The following is a 16837-nucleotide window of genomic DNA, read 5'->3' as shown; positions in this document are numbered from 1 at the left end:
GCCTGCTTCTCCCTCTGCCTGTGTCTCTCCCTCCCTCTCCCTCTCTCTCTCTTTCTCTCTCCCCCTCTCTATGTCTATCATGAATAAATAAATAAAATATTTTTTTAAAAAGGGAAAGTAAATTTGTATACTGACAATTTTACTTAAGAAGAAAGCAGTATTTTAAAATGCCATAGATTGAAATTCAAGTATGACGTGTTCTTGGGAAGTCTGGGAAGCATAATCCATTTAAGTTTTTCAATACCTTGAAAGCAATTTCAAACTGATGTTGAGCATACAAGAAAACAATAGTGTATAACACTCAGCATTTAAAAAATACACACTTGAAAAATTATACCCCGAAAAGAATAGTGATTTCTAACCCATCTCTAGTCTGACATACAAATTTAAATGTTCTACTGGATGGACTCTGGCAATGATATTCAAACTCAGGAAATGTTATATTAACTGGTAAGTGATTTACATAATTTAAGAATAGAGAAAAGGTTTTCTTATGGATACGATAGGTGAAAAATACAAACAATGAAATTTGGTGATTACAATTGTGTCATCTAATTTGCCTGCATAGTGCTTTGAGATTTTTAAAAAAATCTTGTATTTGTTCCATATTCAAAATAGCTAGGATTCTTGGTAGGCAAAATTCAAATCATCCTTACATTTTGCTTTAAGATATCCCTAAAAGAATTTTGAAAAATTGATTGCTTCATTGCATTTAAAAAAAAATTATTAAAAAAATTATTTTGGGGAAACTGGGTGACTCGATTGGTTAATTGTAGACTCTTGATTTCAGCTCAGTTCATAATCTCAGGGTGGTGGTATCAGACCCCACATCAGGCTCCGCTCGCTCTCAGTGAGAAGTCTCCTAGAGATTCTCTTTCCTTCTCTTTCTGCTCCTCCCCCCACCCATTCTCTCCCTCTCTCTCAAATAAATAAATCTTTAAAAAAATCACTTCTACAATATAATTCTTAAAATAACTACATTATGTCCGGCTTCTGTTAATATTTATCTTCTTGATGAAACAACGTGCCACCACCTTCTATATATTTAATGTCAGAGGAACGATGTCTTCTTTCCCTTTCCTCCTCTCTTTTTTCCTTTTTTTTTTCCTTAGTAAGACCAAATGAAAAAAGTGACTTTGTTAAATAAAAAATGTCATTATCTCTACCACTTATTTTATAATTCAGAATGTCTTCATATCAATCAAAATACACAGTTTCTAACATCAGCTTCAGAATTTTCAGAAATATGTTTGAATCATGAATCTCAACTGTGGGTTTGTGTTGCCTTGTTAAAAGATGCTTTGTTAACACACCAAGTTTTCAGCCATATATCTTATAGGAAAGAGTTCATGAGAAAGTTGGGTTTCCTAAAACAGTGGTTCTAGATTGAGCGGTTCTCCCTCCCAAGAGACATTTGGAAACAAAGAGACATTTTTGCATGTCATAGCTTGGGTGGAGTCTAGTGGTAGAGAGTAGACTGTTGCTAAATATCCGGTGTACAAGACAGTACTCTCCAACAAAGGATAATGCAGCCAAAAAATTTCAATAGGGCTGAGATTTAAAAAAATCTTTTGTAAATAATATTTGCCTTTGTTAAGTTTCATGTATACTCAGGAGTCCATAAATCCCATTTTGAAGACGTACCTTGGCCTAATCTACCAATTCATTCTCAACAGTCCATTGATTTCTATTGGGGGGGTGAAGGAAAACTAGTTGCATGGCTAAATATTTCTTCAGATAGAAAAGACAGAGGGATATAGGACAAGCAAATTCTGGCACCAGCACACCCACACATATACCTGCAAATATGCCAAATGCTCTCCTTACTCAGAGTAATCCTGCTTTGGGTGAATAGGAAATATAAAAACAATGTTAGTCTTTCATGGGTTAAGAATGTACCAGCAAAGTCTCACTTGGAACCACAGCTTCCCACCTTACCTCTCTCCTTCCCCTGCTTTTATCTTTATGATTCAACATTTCTTCTTCTTCTAACATGATGCAATTTTTCTGAGTTCTACTATCTGTGTTCAAGGTTAATTCTTTTAAAAATATTTTATTTATTTATTCAGGAGAGACACAGGGAGAGAGAGGCAAAGACACAGGCAGAGGGAGAAGCAGGATCCCTGCAGGGAGCCCGATGTGGGACTCGATCCCAGGACCCCAGGATCATGACCTGAGCCAAAGGCAAATGCTCAACCGCTGAGCCACCCAGGTGTCCCTCAAGGTTGATTCTTAATTTCTGCTTTTCATTTTCATATGCAATAGCATATAATAGATTAAATAATGACTTAAGATTTTACATTAACCTTACATTAAAGGAGACTTCTACAGGCACAATGCTTTGTTTTTGTTTTTGTTTTTAAAAAAAGGACTTTAATAAAGGGAATTTCAGGTAATATGATAAGACAGTAGAGAAAATAAATTAATGCAAGCAGGCACCTCTACATCCCATCAGTAAGAATTTGTCTATGACATGAAAAGTACATCAAATGATTTTAGTAGGAAAAAAAAGTTACATCTTTCTAAGAAGTGAAAGTGGACTATCACATCTGTTAAGTCTGTTCAAAACTATTCATGTGAGTGGTATATTTGAAATGAATTGGAGAGAAGGATAAATTATTAATGTGGTTTCTGCTGGTTTTTAAGGAAAATAATTCAGTTCTAACTTCAGCTCTTTAGGAACCTCATACACACACACACACACACACACACACACACACAAATTCTGTCATAAAATAACTACAAGAGTCCCTTCTCATTGCTTCTTTCTTGTAGTACCCCAAATAACTTCCTCACTAAATGTAAATTTTTTGTGTGTATTACTTCACACTGATACATTTTAAAGTCTACATAGTAAATATAACTTACAGTAAGATTAACAGAAGTTATGCATTTAGTTCAAGGAGAAAATTTACCTTTACCTATCTGTTATGAGACATAACTCATCTGCTATTCATTGGAACATCTTAGAGGTTCTATAATATATCAAAAGAAGAAGTATCCACAATGCAATACCATTTATTTTTATATAGAAAAACACATGCTGTATATCACAAAATGCTTGTAAAGACTGGTAGTCACAGCAAAAAGAAAAAAAAGAAAGAGGACTTTTATAGTGAGATTAAAAAAAAAAAACAACATTTAGTATTTCTGTGCCCTAATATAGTAGCAATAAAAGTAAAAACTAAGGAAAACTTTTCAAGCTTTTGGAGTCTAGGGGAGACTTTCATCTTGCTAAATCCAATATTCTCTTGGATTTCTTCTAAGTTTCATGTTATTCTTTAGTTATTACAGTCTTATGAAGATTAAAGGAAAGAAGCAAAAACAATTCTTTGACTATAATTGTTAAACCACTCCCAGGGACATTATTCAAAACACCATCTGAGGAGCCTGCTTCTCCCTCTGCCTGTGTCTCTGCCTCTCTCTGTGTTTCTCTCATGAATAAATAAATAAAATATTTAAGAAAAATAAACAAAAAACTGTCTGAGCTCTGGTAGACCATAGATGATGCTAATTTTGTTAAGAGTTGAGACCAATCTCCTACGTTGATAATCCAAATGGCTGATGTGGCAGCAGAGTGGTAAGTAGATGAGTAGGATGCTGCACATTTCCACACAGATTAATACAACTCTATTTCAATCTCCATAAGTTCACAAAAAAATAAATCAGGTTTTAAAATATTATTTGCGCTGATAATACTCCTTGTTAACATTCTCATTTACAGGAACATAAAACTATACCTATTAAATATTCAAACATCCAATTTACACCTACAGAATCCACAGAATCAAATAAGACATGTAATTATGAAGTCTTTCCCCTTTACCCATTCTTGTATTCCATCACACCTAGAATAAAAGACAAATTCCCTAGGATTGCTGTGAGGCCCTGCATGGAATGAGTGGGTCCCTTGGTCACCCTTCAGTCCTTATGCTCATAAATCCTCACTGTCCTTACACACTCACCTTACACTCCACCTGGCCTTTGTTCTGAGCCCCTCTGATTCTTGCCCTTGGTGACCTCTTTATGATAGACACGTCGATGCCTATGGTCCCCTGCTTTTAAACTCTCAGTAAAATATCTTCATCACTCTGTATCCCTTGACCCTCTAAGTTCTCTCCATGTCCCCTGTAATTATCTCTATTTTATCTTCATCCATCTATTTCCTCACAGTGTCTTCTCTCAATAGGATATAAAAGTAAAAGAGTAGAGTTTTGAGGGTTTTTTTTTGCTCAGAACAGTATTCCTGGCACCTAGAGTAGTACAGGAACACTAGGAACTCAATGAATATTTATAGAATAAATGAACGAATCAATCAAACTAATAAGCAATTTGGTATATATTCATATGTAAAATACCGTGTGATAGCTTTTTGCTTATGTTGTTGTTGCTGTATGTATGACATTCTGACATTAAATGGATTGGGAGCAGTTAAAAGCCAACCCAGCACATATTATGAATCTGAGAAATGTGCTGCAAATAATAATGTATCAAACGGAAGGTACAATAAAATGACTTTTGGTTCAGGTACTTGAATTATCCCAGACTCCAGCTCATAAAATCAGCTAGCAAACCCAATCTTAATTTTTTTTTTGTTTTCTTTTAAAACAAACAAAACCCAGACATAAACAAACCCAAAACTCTTTCTGCGACACCTGGTTCCTTCAAGCCATCGCACTAAATTGATTTTTTTTTAAACAATTTTTGGAAAGAGATTTTTATCATGGCTTCCTATCTCCAGTGTCCTTTTTATCATCTTATTTTTCTGGACTTTGTTAAGTGCTTTCTAATTATATCTTTTAGATTTTTGAACATAATAAATACAATAGACCTCCAGGCCAACTGCTTCTGTTCCTAAAATAACTCTTAAACATATCTCTCCCCTTTTTTGTATCTTATCTCCAATAACTCAACAATTTCCTATTCACATCTAGTCCTTACATGAAATAAGTAATTTCCATTAATCCATAGTCTTAAATCTATTTATATACAATATTCCTTTGTTGTATCTGGGGTGTAATATTCACTGGTTTTAATCAGTCTCTTGCTTTCAGTTTTTTTTTTTTTGTTGTTGTTGTTGTTTGCTTTCAGTTTTTAAGTGTATAATACATTATTGGTACAATGGTATGTAGATTCCTAGAGTTTACTCAGATTGCTTAACTGAATCTTTAGAACCTCGGATCTGTAATATCCCATTTCCCTGTGGCCCACAGCCCCTGACAACCAGCATTCTATGTTTGATTCTATGAATGTGACTATTTTAGATAATTCCTGTAAGTGGAATTTGCCATATTTGTCTTACTGTGAGTGGTTATTTCACTCAACATAATGTCTATAAAATTTATTTTTGTTGCCATATATTGCAGAATTTCTTTCCCCTTTTTAAGTTTAATTGTATTCTGTGTGTGTGTGTATCTATAGGTAGAAATAGGTAGACTGATGATAGGCAGTTAGATCAATCGATCGATTGATCGAACGATGATGGATAGATGATAGATCATATTTTCTTTATGCATCTGTCATCTTAGCTATTATGAATAGTGCTGCAATGAATATGGGAGTGCTAAAATATCTGAGATCCTGATTTCAATTCTGTTGGATAAACAGAAGGTTTTCTGGATCATACATTTGTTCTATTTTTTGAAGAATCTAATGTTTCTATAGCAGCTGTACCATTTTACATCCCCATTAAAAGTGTGTAAGGATTCCAATTTAGTAAATGTGGATTCCAGTTATTCTAGTAAATGCTTGGTGTTTTTTTCTGTCAGCCATCCTGACAGATATTAGATGAAATTTCATTATGATTTTGATTTGTATTTCCTTGATTAGTGAAGAGCATTTTTCCATATACCTGGTGGCTATTTGTATGTCTTATAAGGAGAAATGTTTATTCAAGTCCTTATTCAACTTTTAATGGGATACCCGATTTATTGCTACCAAGGTTTCAGAGTTCCTAATATATTTTGGAGATTAACCATTTGTCAGATATGTGGCTCACCAATACTCTGTCCCTTCCATTGTTACTTTTCACACTATTGATTGTTTCCTTTGCTATGCAGAAGTTTTTAGTTTGATATAGTCCTACTTATTTATTTTTGGTTTTGTCCCCTAGGCTTTTGATGTTGTATCCAAGAAATCATTGCTAAGATCAGTTTGTCATACATGCATGGATTTATTTCTAGGCTCTCTATCCTGTTTCAATGGTCTATATGTTTTTCTCTATGCCAATGCCATACTGTTTTGATTACTGTAGATTTATAATACAGTTTGAGGGCAGCCCCGGTGGCGCAGCGGTTTAGTACCGCCTGCAGCCTGGGGTTTGATCCTGAGGACCCTGGATCGAGTCCCACATCAGGCTCCCTGCATGGAGCTTGCTTCTCCCTCTGCCTGTGCCTCTCTCTCTCTCTCTCTCTCTCTCTCTCTCTCTCTCTGTGTCTCTATGAATAAATAAATAAAATCATTTAAAAAATATATAATACAGTTTGAATTCATGAAGTGTGGTGCCTCCAGCTCTGGTTTTGTTTTAAGATTTTATTTATTTATTCATGAGAGACACACAGAGAAAGGCAGAGACATAGGCAGAGGGAGAAGCAGGCTCCCAGTGGGGATCCTGATGTGGGACTCCATCCCAGGATCCCAGGATCATGACCTGAGCCAAAGGGAGACACTCAACTACTGAGCCACCCAGGTGCCCCTCTTGAGATTGTTTTAACTATTCATGGTCTCTTGTGATTCCATATGAATTGTGAACTATTCTTTTCTATTCCTGGAGAAAATGCTGTAGGGATTTTGATAGGGATTGCATGGAATTTGTAGATTACTCTTAACAATATTAAGCTTCTCAATCCGTAAACTTCTATGTCTTTTCATTTATTTGTGTCTTCTTTAATTCTTTTCATCAATATTTTCTAATTTTCAAAACATAGTTTGGTACTTCTCTTTCCCATAGTTAATTAAGTTAATTACTCGTATTTTATTCTTTCGGGTCCTATTCTAAATGGGGTTATTCTCTTGAGTTCCTTTTCAAATAGTTTGTTGTTAGTGTACAAAATACAACTGATATTTGTATGTTGATTTTGTATCCTGTAGCTTTATTCAGATAATAGTTCTAACAGTTTTTCTATGGAGTTTTTAGGATTTTCTATATATAAAATTATGACAGCTACAGATAGGAATATTTGACTTCTTTATTATTTCTTTCTTATATTAATGAAATGTCTCTAGTTTTAGTTAATTTGTTTCCTTTGAATTTCTCTTGCCAAGGCCAGGATATATTTTCTGTTTTTCATGTTTGATATATACATTTTTAGTTCTGGTCTTGGCATACTCCTCTCAGCTGTACTACTGCACATCTTTCTTCTTAGTTTTCTATCTTATTTATCTACATATTTCAATTATTTCATAATGTTATACCTAATGTGTTATATTCATGCAATCCCTTTTACATGTCTCTTTTTGCTAGGAAAGCTATTTTGAGTTATTTTTTCATATAAGACTAAATTCTTTCTCATGGAAATTCATCTGTGCCCACAAATTCAGCTATCAGTTTATATGATAACACCTTCCTAGATTACCTATCCTAGATGAGTCTCTCTCCTAAATTAGAGTAGTATACCTAATGGCCTAATAGACACTTCCCCCTAATAATCTAAGATCCATAACTGAAAATATAATGCATCCTCTCTTACTAAATTCCATTACTTTAAAGATTTGTTCCACCATCTTGCAAGAAGGATAAGCTTCTAATTCTAGACTGTATTGACATGACAAAAATGCTCGATTAATATTTCTTAAAAATTAAACATTCCCCGATTCCTACACCTATTGTTTGCATATCCTCTTACTCCTATAGCTTAGATACACTGGAGAACTGTAATTCTAAAGCCATCAAACCAATGTCTCAGGGGTAAGCTGATTGGACTCAAATCCTGTATCCACTTTCCAATAACTCTGTGGTATGAGAAATGTGACCTAAATGCCTCTGCTTTCCTCTGCTCATCTAAGATTTGAGGATAATAATAATAGCACTCATTCTGGTGGACTAAATGAGATAATACTGATAAAGCACTTAAAACAGCTCCTAGCATGAAATTACTCTTACTAAATAGTATATTTTATTATTATTTCTTAAATTAAAATTGTACTTACCAGTCCAATGATAATGTATAGACCAATTCTAACTTTTACCTAAAAAGATTTTTTTTTAAGATTTTATTTATTTATTCATGAGAGAGAGGCAGAGACACAGGCAGAGGGAGAAGCAGGCTCCATGCAGGGAGCCGGATGTCTCCATCACGGGACTCCAGGATCACCCCCTGGGCCAAAGGCGGCACTAAACCACTGAGCCACCGGGGTTGCCCTTAAAAAGATTTTTACTTTTTATATTTGTGCACCCTCCAACTCACTGTGGAGGGTAGAGGAAGATTTTGCAATATGCAAATTTATCATTCTGATGCTAAATAGTTTTCATTGACTTCTTAATTCTGTCTAGATAATGGTTCCTCTCCTTGACATTGTTCAAAATGCCTCTGGAAACTTTCCCTACCTGTTTCTCCAGCCAGATCTCTATAAATCAATCACAGATTCAAGTGGATAAAAATAATATGGTTAGGCTAATACATTATAATCAAATACTAATGGAATTTTTAAAATTTGACATCAGAAAAATTTTTGGAGCAAATATTTTGATAATACTTTATTCCATAATTAAATGTTATTTTCACATTTTATCCTTCCCTTCCATAAATTTTACTAACTCATATTTTCTGGAGAGTTACCTATTTATTAAAAATATACTAGCCTAATTTAATAGATAAATATCATATTAATATTTCTTCAGAGCATAAAACAAATGACTTTTTTCACTAAGTTAATAAATTCCCAATAACAAAAATGCTAAATATAATGTGGGAAGACTCAAACCAATATTAAAGATTTAGAGTTTTTAAAATCCCTAAATAAAACATGTGAAAAGCAAAATCCAATAGTATCTTAAAATAGTATAATATTGTCTGCCTCTGAAACACAGGGTAAAGTTCAGGGCTTGGGAAATACACTAGAAAGATATAAATATATGAAACTTTCAGATTGCATAAGATCACCAAAAACAAAACAATGAAGGGGAGAGTGGAAACATTTAATGTTATAATAATTAGAATCTAGTTAAAAAAGGAAAATGGCAAGAAAAGACTGATAATGGAAAGCCAATGGAGTTAAAGTGCAATTAAGTAAAGTGGGGTATAGTGGAAATTTAACTTGCCCTAGAATGCAGCTATGATGCTATGATGAGCACATAAAAAGTCATCTGGGTTCTGAAGGATTTGGCCTTTGGTATTATTCATAAGATCATGAAGGCCATTTGGGGGGATTAAAGGCTGATTGGTGAGGTCTTAAGTTCAGACAAATATTGCAAAAAAACAAAGCCGAAACCTAGACTTCGTCAGTAGAGAAATAAGACGTATAGAACATCTGCAACCTTTCCTATTTTAAGAAGATTGATACTATTAAGAAGTATGTTATATTTTTTTTCCAAATATTACATTGTCTGATATAGGTATGTTAGACAATATTAATAATGGTATTCATTATATTAGTAGATGAAGGTAAGAGAGAGAGAGAGAAAAACAGATCATCCATACAGACACCAAAGAGTCTTCAATGGTATTTGGTATCTATTACCTGATTCATAAGTCATTGTGGTAAACTGTTCTAGGAAACTTCTATAATGTATGAGTTGTCCACAGATTAATATCTAAATTTAATATATGCTAATTAAAACTTCCAATATATTTCTGTAACTAGTCCAAGTGATATTTGAATTCATGTGAGAAAAAATTTCCATCACAATTGTCAAGAAAATTATAAAAGTGAACAGCAGTGAGAAGGGATTTGTATTATCTGTATATAAAGGATATTAAATTACATTAGATGGTGAAGAATACATAAGTAGATTTTTAAACAGAATGGTAAGCTTCTTAGAAGACTGTATGTGAGAATACGTGTACATAACCTTGTTTATATGTGTTTATTTGTACACAAAATGACAGTGTTTCAAGACTGTAAAAAGGAAGAATATTAACCAAATGATATATGGACATTTGGCTTGTTGTTTTGTATAAAATTAAGTAAAAATTTATCCCTCAGAAACAAATATTTTAAATGTAAAAGAACAACATTATAGTCTCTGACGTTGGCCATAGCAACTTTTTTCTAGGTAGGTTTCCTAAGGCAAGGAAAACAAAAGCAAAAATAGACTATTGGAGCCATATCAAAATATAAAGCTCTGCACAGCAAAGGAAACAATCAAGACAACGAAGGGGCAACCTATGGAATGAAAGACAATATTTGCAAATGATATATTTGATAAAGGGTTAATATCCAAAGTATATAAAGAACTTATAAAAGTCAGCATCCAAAAAAACAAAATTAAAAAATGGGCAGAAGACATAAACAGACATTCCTCTCAAGAAGATATAAGATGGTCAAGAGACAAGTGAAAAGATGCTCATCATCACTCATCAGTGAAATGCAAATCAAAAGTACAATGAAATATCACTTTGTACCTGCTAGAATGACTAAAATAAAAGAAAAAACACAAGAAACAACAGGTGCTGGCAAGAATACAGAGAAAAAGGAACCCTCTTGCACTGGGAGGGAATGTTGGTAGGAATGCAAACTGGTGCAGCCACTCTGGAAGACAGTATGGAGGTTCCTCAAAAAGTTAAAAATAGAACTAACATAATGATCCAGCAATCACACTACTGGGTATTTACCCCTAAAATACAAAAAAAAACAAAAAAAAACCCACTAATTCAAAGGAATACATGCACCCCCACGTTTATAGCAGCATTATTTACAATAGCCATAGAAGCAGCTCAAGAGTCCATCTGCTGATGCATGGATAAAGAAGATACATATATTGGAATATCATCAGCATAAAAAAGAATGAAATCTTGCCATTTCTAATGACATGGATGGAGCTAGGGGGATAATGCTAAGTGAATTAAGTCAGAGAAAAACAAATACCATATGATTTCATTCATATATGGAATTTAGGAAGCAAAACAAATGAGCAAAGGGGAAAAATAAAAGAGAAGTAAACCAAGAAGTTGAACAAACTGACAGTTACTAGAGGGAAGGTGGTTGGGGGATGGATGAAATAGGTGATGAGGATTAAGGAGTGTACTTGCCGTAATGAGTATCAAGTGATTAAAATAAGGCTTAAAAAATAAAAAAAAGAACAACACTATTATCAGAAAATTAGCCCAAAATATAGTGTGCATTTATCTAATGGAGAGATTTCTTACATGTCTAAAAGAAAATTTTGCAACATTTGGTCATGTTAATATTTCAATGTGCATATTAAAAAAACAGTAAACAGTATACTTAGAGACAGAACGTGAAAGCAAGCATAAATTGAACATTTACTTCACATATTTATATCTTGTTTAATACACCTAATAGTAGAAAGAATTAGAAATCCAAAAGAAAAAGAGAAAGAAACTGATAAATTTGGGCAAAAAAATGGTACAGGCAATTTACAAAATAAATGTACAGATGCCAAGAGATATTTCCTATCCAATTTACAAAAATGAAAACAGTCATAAGTTCCAATAATAGCAAGTGCAAGGAGTATTCAGCAATTCCCTCTATGCTGCTGCTGTTAGTGCAGAATGGGGTAATATTTCAAGATTCCTTGAAATAAACTTGCCAGTTTACATTAAGGACAATTTTTTAAAAGATTTGGTTCCCATTTATTCTACATTTAGGATTTTTTTCTTTTATGGTAGCCATAAATATACAAACATAATTACTACAAAGTTATTTAGATAGGACAACTATTAGAAAGAATTTAAGCTTTGGCAATAGAAAAGTGCTTTAAAAGAGGCTTATCTGTAGGATAAATTGGTAGATATAAATGTAAAATGCAGAGGATATTTAATCATGAACATGAAAAATGCCTCTAAATATTGGTAAATTCGGCAATGTCTATTTTACATTCATATTCATGTGTTTATACATGTGCGCATGCACATACCAGAGATAAATCTTCTAATTAACACTTTGTATTTTGATTAAAGACTGACTTTAATTTCTTTTTTTTTCTTTCTTTTTTTTTTTTAAATTTTTTTATTTATGATAGTTACAGAGAGAGGCAGAGACACAGGCAGAGGGAGAAGCAGGCTCCATGCACCGGGAGCCCGATGTGGGATTCGATCCCGGGTCTCCAGGATCGTGCCCTGGGCCAAAGGCAGGCGCCAAACCACTGCGCCACCCAGGGACCCCTCTTTTTTTTTTCTGACTTTAATTTCTTCAGTGAGATTTTCTGCCCTTCTTAAATTTCTATAATAAATATATGCTGATTTTATAAAAAAAATTAAAAGATCATTCAAAATATTAAAAATAATGAGAGATTACTTGTCTTCTCTCAGCATGCAAATCTTTTCTTTTACTGTTTTTTTTCCTTTTCATACCTCTAAAAAATATTTATTTATTTCCATATGTATTCATGCCTATTTGTGTGTATGTGTGGTGTGTGTGTATGTGTGTGCATGTGTGTGTATCAAGGAAGCTGGACCTGAAGGGCGAAACTGCCCTTGTAATAGATTTCCAACTTCCATGTTTTGTAGAAATCATTCTAGAATCTGCAGGCTACCAAGGAGGTCCTTATAAATAGCTATCCTCTAAGTTCTTGATCAGTCTTTTTGCAATTACTATATTGTTAAAGGTATCAAACTTTAGAGTTATGTTTTTTTTTCTTTTAAATGGAATTGGAGATCATAGAAAATTGGCGTCTGCTGTTTCTAGCAGGTGAAAGCCATACTTATTCCTATATTTCCTATATTCATGACTGCCTTCTTGTATTGCCAAGTTCCTGGAAAAAGAACACATCACTATGAATCCCATTTCTATATTTGCATGTGATCAATTTGAAAAGTATTATAAGAGTTCGTTGCATACAACTTTCTCTTTCTCTCAAGGAAGTTGGAATTTATAAAATTAGATGTATTTTTCAGGGGTCAACTCAGGGTTTTTCCAGGGAAAACCTCTGGAAATTGGTTCTTTGCTTATCTTGAATTAGGTATATATGAGATAAGAAGGGTGTACTAGCAAATAGATTCGAGAAACAGGACTTGAACACTCAAAACCAATCTTAAAAAAAGAAAAGAGAAGAGAAACAAATGGAAAGAAAACAAAAAATATCAGAACAAAAAATAACTATTTTGGATATAAGCTGGAAATAAAATTTCTCTCATTCTAAGTTTTATCGGATAAAGTCAATTCATTTAGCCACTGAAAAGACCAAAATTAAAAACAAAGAAGAAAAATAACTAATAGAAAGTATTATTAATCTAAAAATGAAAAATGTTCTCAGACTTTATAAAATAAATTTTGAGGAATATGGATGTGTAGAGTAGTGGGTATTACTTGGCACTTTCTATTATATTGTTTATTTGAACATTTTCAATTCTCTCTCATTAGCATGCAAATTCTATGAGGCAGTGAACTTGCCAGTCTCTTAGTGATTAGCAAATGTATACTGAATGGCATAATTTACATATCTATATTCTAACTTGCTTTATTCTCAGTGCAAATTATTTTCTAAGTTTTATTCTCAGAGATTTAAAAACAAATCTCTTTTTTGTGAGAGTACCTCATCCTAACCTCCAAATGCTTACAAAAAAATGTATTTTTTTCCTTTATGAACTCTTTGTTCACAGAAATAAAAATGGTCAGGTCAAAGTGAAGAGTTTTAAAGCATGATCTTAAGTGATTTATTCGAAACACTTTGAATATTCTAATTGATCATAACAATCTATTGTCTAACTAATTGATCATAACAATCTATTGTCTAACTAATATGCAAACTCTCTGCTTATCTGCAGATTCTTTTACTCTGTGACAGAGGTTCTCCAAACTTTTTTTTTTACATTTTTTTTTAATTTAAATTCAATTTGCCAACATATAGTATAACTAACACCCAGTGCTCATCCCATCAAGGCCCCAAACTTATTTTTCTGTTTGTTTCCAATGTACCCCCAGGAAAAATGTGTGGTGGATGGAAGTCAACCTAGGCCAAGATGCATCCAGGCGTGGCTGCACAACTTTTATTTTCATGTGAATGTAAAAGTTTAGGGAGCACTGATAAATGATATTCTACTATCATTGTTAGTAAGCAAAATGAAGTATATCAGGCATGAGTTGTTTTTAGGTATCCCAAGCAGCAACCTTCTTGTCACTTTTTAAGAATTTAGTCCCACAAATCTTCTCTTTGATTAGCAGAGCCCTGGGTTTCTGGCATAGGTTCTGACATTATAAACAAATCCAAGGTGCTGGCCTGGCTCCCAAATATGGAAGCAAAATGAACCTCAAAATATGCTTGGGGGACAACAATCCAGGCAAATACACACATGTGCACACACGTACACACACGTACATGGAGTCTGAAGGAGGAGAAAGTGCTAAAGTAGCAGGAGGAAAATGTAGATAAAACTAGAGAGGGATTTGATTTCTGGGTATGATACTAGGCTGGGCCAGCTATTGAAGATCCTGGTTAGTGGCATATTCTTCCACCTATCCTCCAGGAACATATTCAGAAGGATAAGGAGAACAAAACTTCTAGCGCTAGCTGGGAGACAATAAAAACATAAGCTCTAAGTTGTATGTACATGTAACCAGAAGCCACTGAGACACAAATGAAGAAGGAAGAGGTAGAAATGCAGCCATGAAGAAGGGGATGAGAGAAGCACCTGACAAGGGCAGAGGAGTAGTCATGACTATAATATTAAAGTTACCTTCTTTAAAGCAGGAATTGCAGAAGAGAGACAATGGCAACTATTTGTTAGGTACTTTGTATATGCATGTCTTATCCATCACATTTTATCCTCACAACTACTTCATAAGTAGATGCTACCAGTAATCCATTTGAAGAAGAGGAAAGTGAGTGACTCAGAGACTAGTTAGTAGTTTCTGGATCATGGTTAGTAAATGATAGAGGTGGTATGTAATCACAATCTGCCTTCAGAATTAAGTCCTCAATGCATTATACAGAGTGATATGCTATCACTGAGCCAACCACCAAATGTGCATTTATATGAACCTACTTACCTCCTTAAGGTTCAATCTAGTTACTTAAGTTAATTCCATTGTTGTGATCAATTCTCTATACTAATCACGACCTTCTTGTATGACTCCATAGGTGTACCTAAAATAAAAACAGGTAGAATGAATTATGTTTCTAATAAATGCAAAGGCATTTACCAGGCAACACATGATTAGTGTCAACTGTTCTTAATGCTTCTGACAACTAGCAAATTGCTTGGTTACAAGCAAATAGATGCTTCAACGGAGACCTGTGACAAAGGATAAATGACAAAAATCTAGGATTGAATCCTGCCCAATCTCTCAACCACCGTTAAATCAGCCCTAAATTAGTGAATTGAAGTTTTACCAAAAGAAAACAGATGACCTATGCTCTTTGTGTCATTCTATCAATTCAACAATGGACACCAACCTGTGAATTCTCTTTACTTTCATCTACTTCTTCTAGGTTTCCTAGAATAATATGCCTAATAAGAAAAAGACAAAAAACAGAACTCAATTTGATTAGTGCACTAAATTTCTATTCATTGCACTAAACTTCATCATTCTTGTTCTACCACTAGGATATTTCAATGTCTCTATTCCTCACTATGGTTTAAGTTCCACAGAAGACCACTACAGATAGTTCTGGGTTTTTTTTATTGTTTTCTTTTTTATGTCCAGCATAACATATAACACATAGTAGTTGATCAGTAAATACTTGTTGAAAGAAGACGTGAGTCATAGGAATATAAATATTTGCTAAATAGATGCATACATATTTACAAAGAAAAGTGTTCTACTATAAATCAGAGAGATTACCAACATTTAAAAAAATATTAATCATGAATTTACATAAAATATGAATAACCGGGATCCCTGGGTGGCGCAGCGGTTTAGCGCCTGCCTTCAGCCCAGGGCGCGATCCTGGAGACCTGGGATCGAATCCCACGTCGGGCTCCCGGTGCATGGAGCCTGCTTCTCCCTCTGCTTATGTCTCTTCCTCTCTCTCTCTCTCTCTCTGTGATGATCATAAATAAATAAAAATTAAAAAAAAAATAAAACTTAAAAAAAATATGAATAACCAAAATAAGGCCTCATCATTATCAGTGTTTCTGGCCATGCTTCCAATTTACTACTTTCTTATTAGAGATGGTCTTTTTTCTTTGTCCTCAAGCCTTGAGTAGAATTGTTTCCACTTGCTCTTCTACCTGACACTTTAAGAACTTATTTAGAATGTTTTCCTTTGTTTTTGAGCCCAATCACAATCCCATGAATGTGTATAGCAATAACATGCAATTAAAAACAAAAATACATAAAAGTAATCATCTTGGTGTTGTACAACACAAAGGATCGATGCAGAATTTCTGATTTGGTTGTTTTAAAGTGAAATAAGATAATGTGTAGGGATTCTCTACATAAGCTAGCATATAAATGGATATGTGTAAAATTGAGCATTTCAAGAAGGTTGCATAAGGAGCCTTCATTCACCTCCTCCCGCAGCACATCAAATATATAGCTACATATGAAACAATTTGCTCCACAACAAAAGATTAAACGGTCACATCAAGACAGGTAGGAGAGAGAGAGACACAGTCTCATCAAAACTCCTCCCCCAGCACTGCAACCAACAATCTGGAGGGATCTCAGAAATATAGAGCGAGGTGAGCCCCTGAAGCTCCAATTCTGAAAATCAACAGGGCTTATGTCCAGGAGACACAAAGAAGTGTAGGAAACTGAGATTCCATTCCTAAAG

General features: G+C 34.0%; 1 long non-coding RNA gene across 1 annotated transcript in view; it reads right to left on the bottom strand.

Moving 5' to 3' along the window:
* The window catches only part of LOC129510438 (uncharacterized), a 39955-nt gene extending 23889 nt beyond the window's left edge, over nt 1-16066 (bottom strand). Inside the window, exons 1-3 of the long non-coding RNA XR_008664594.1 lie at nt 15937-16066; nt 15515-15569; nt 15109-15205 (exon numbers count right to left, since the gene is read on the bottom strand). This is a non-coding gene — a long non-coding RNA (uncharacterized LOC129510438). The remainder of the gene's footprint in view (nt 1-15108; nt 15206-15514; nt 15570-15936) is intronic.
* Between the last annotated feature and the right edge of the window lie 771 nt (nt 16067-16837).

Source organism: Nyctereutes procyonoides, unplaced genomic scaffold (assembly GCF_905146905.1).
Source record: "Nyctereutes procyonoides isolate TBG_1078 unplaced genomic scaffold, NYPRO_anot_genome, whole genome shotgun sequence".
NCBI lineage: Eukaryota > Metazoa > Chordata > Mammalia > Carnivora > Canidae > Nyctereutes > Nyctereutes procyonoides.
Note: the sequence above shows the minus strand (reverse complement) of the source record. Positions and strands in the feature narration are given on the sequence as shown.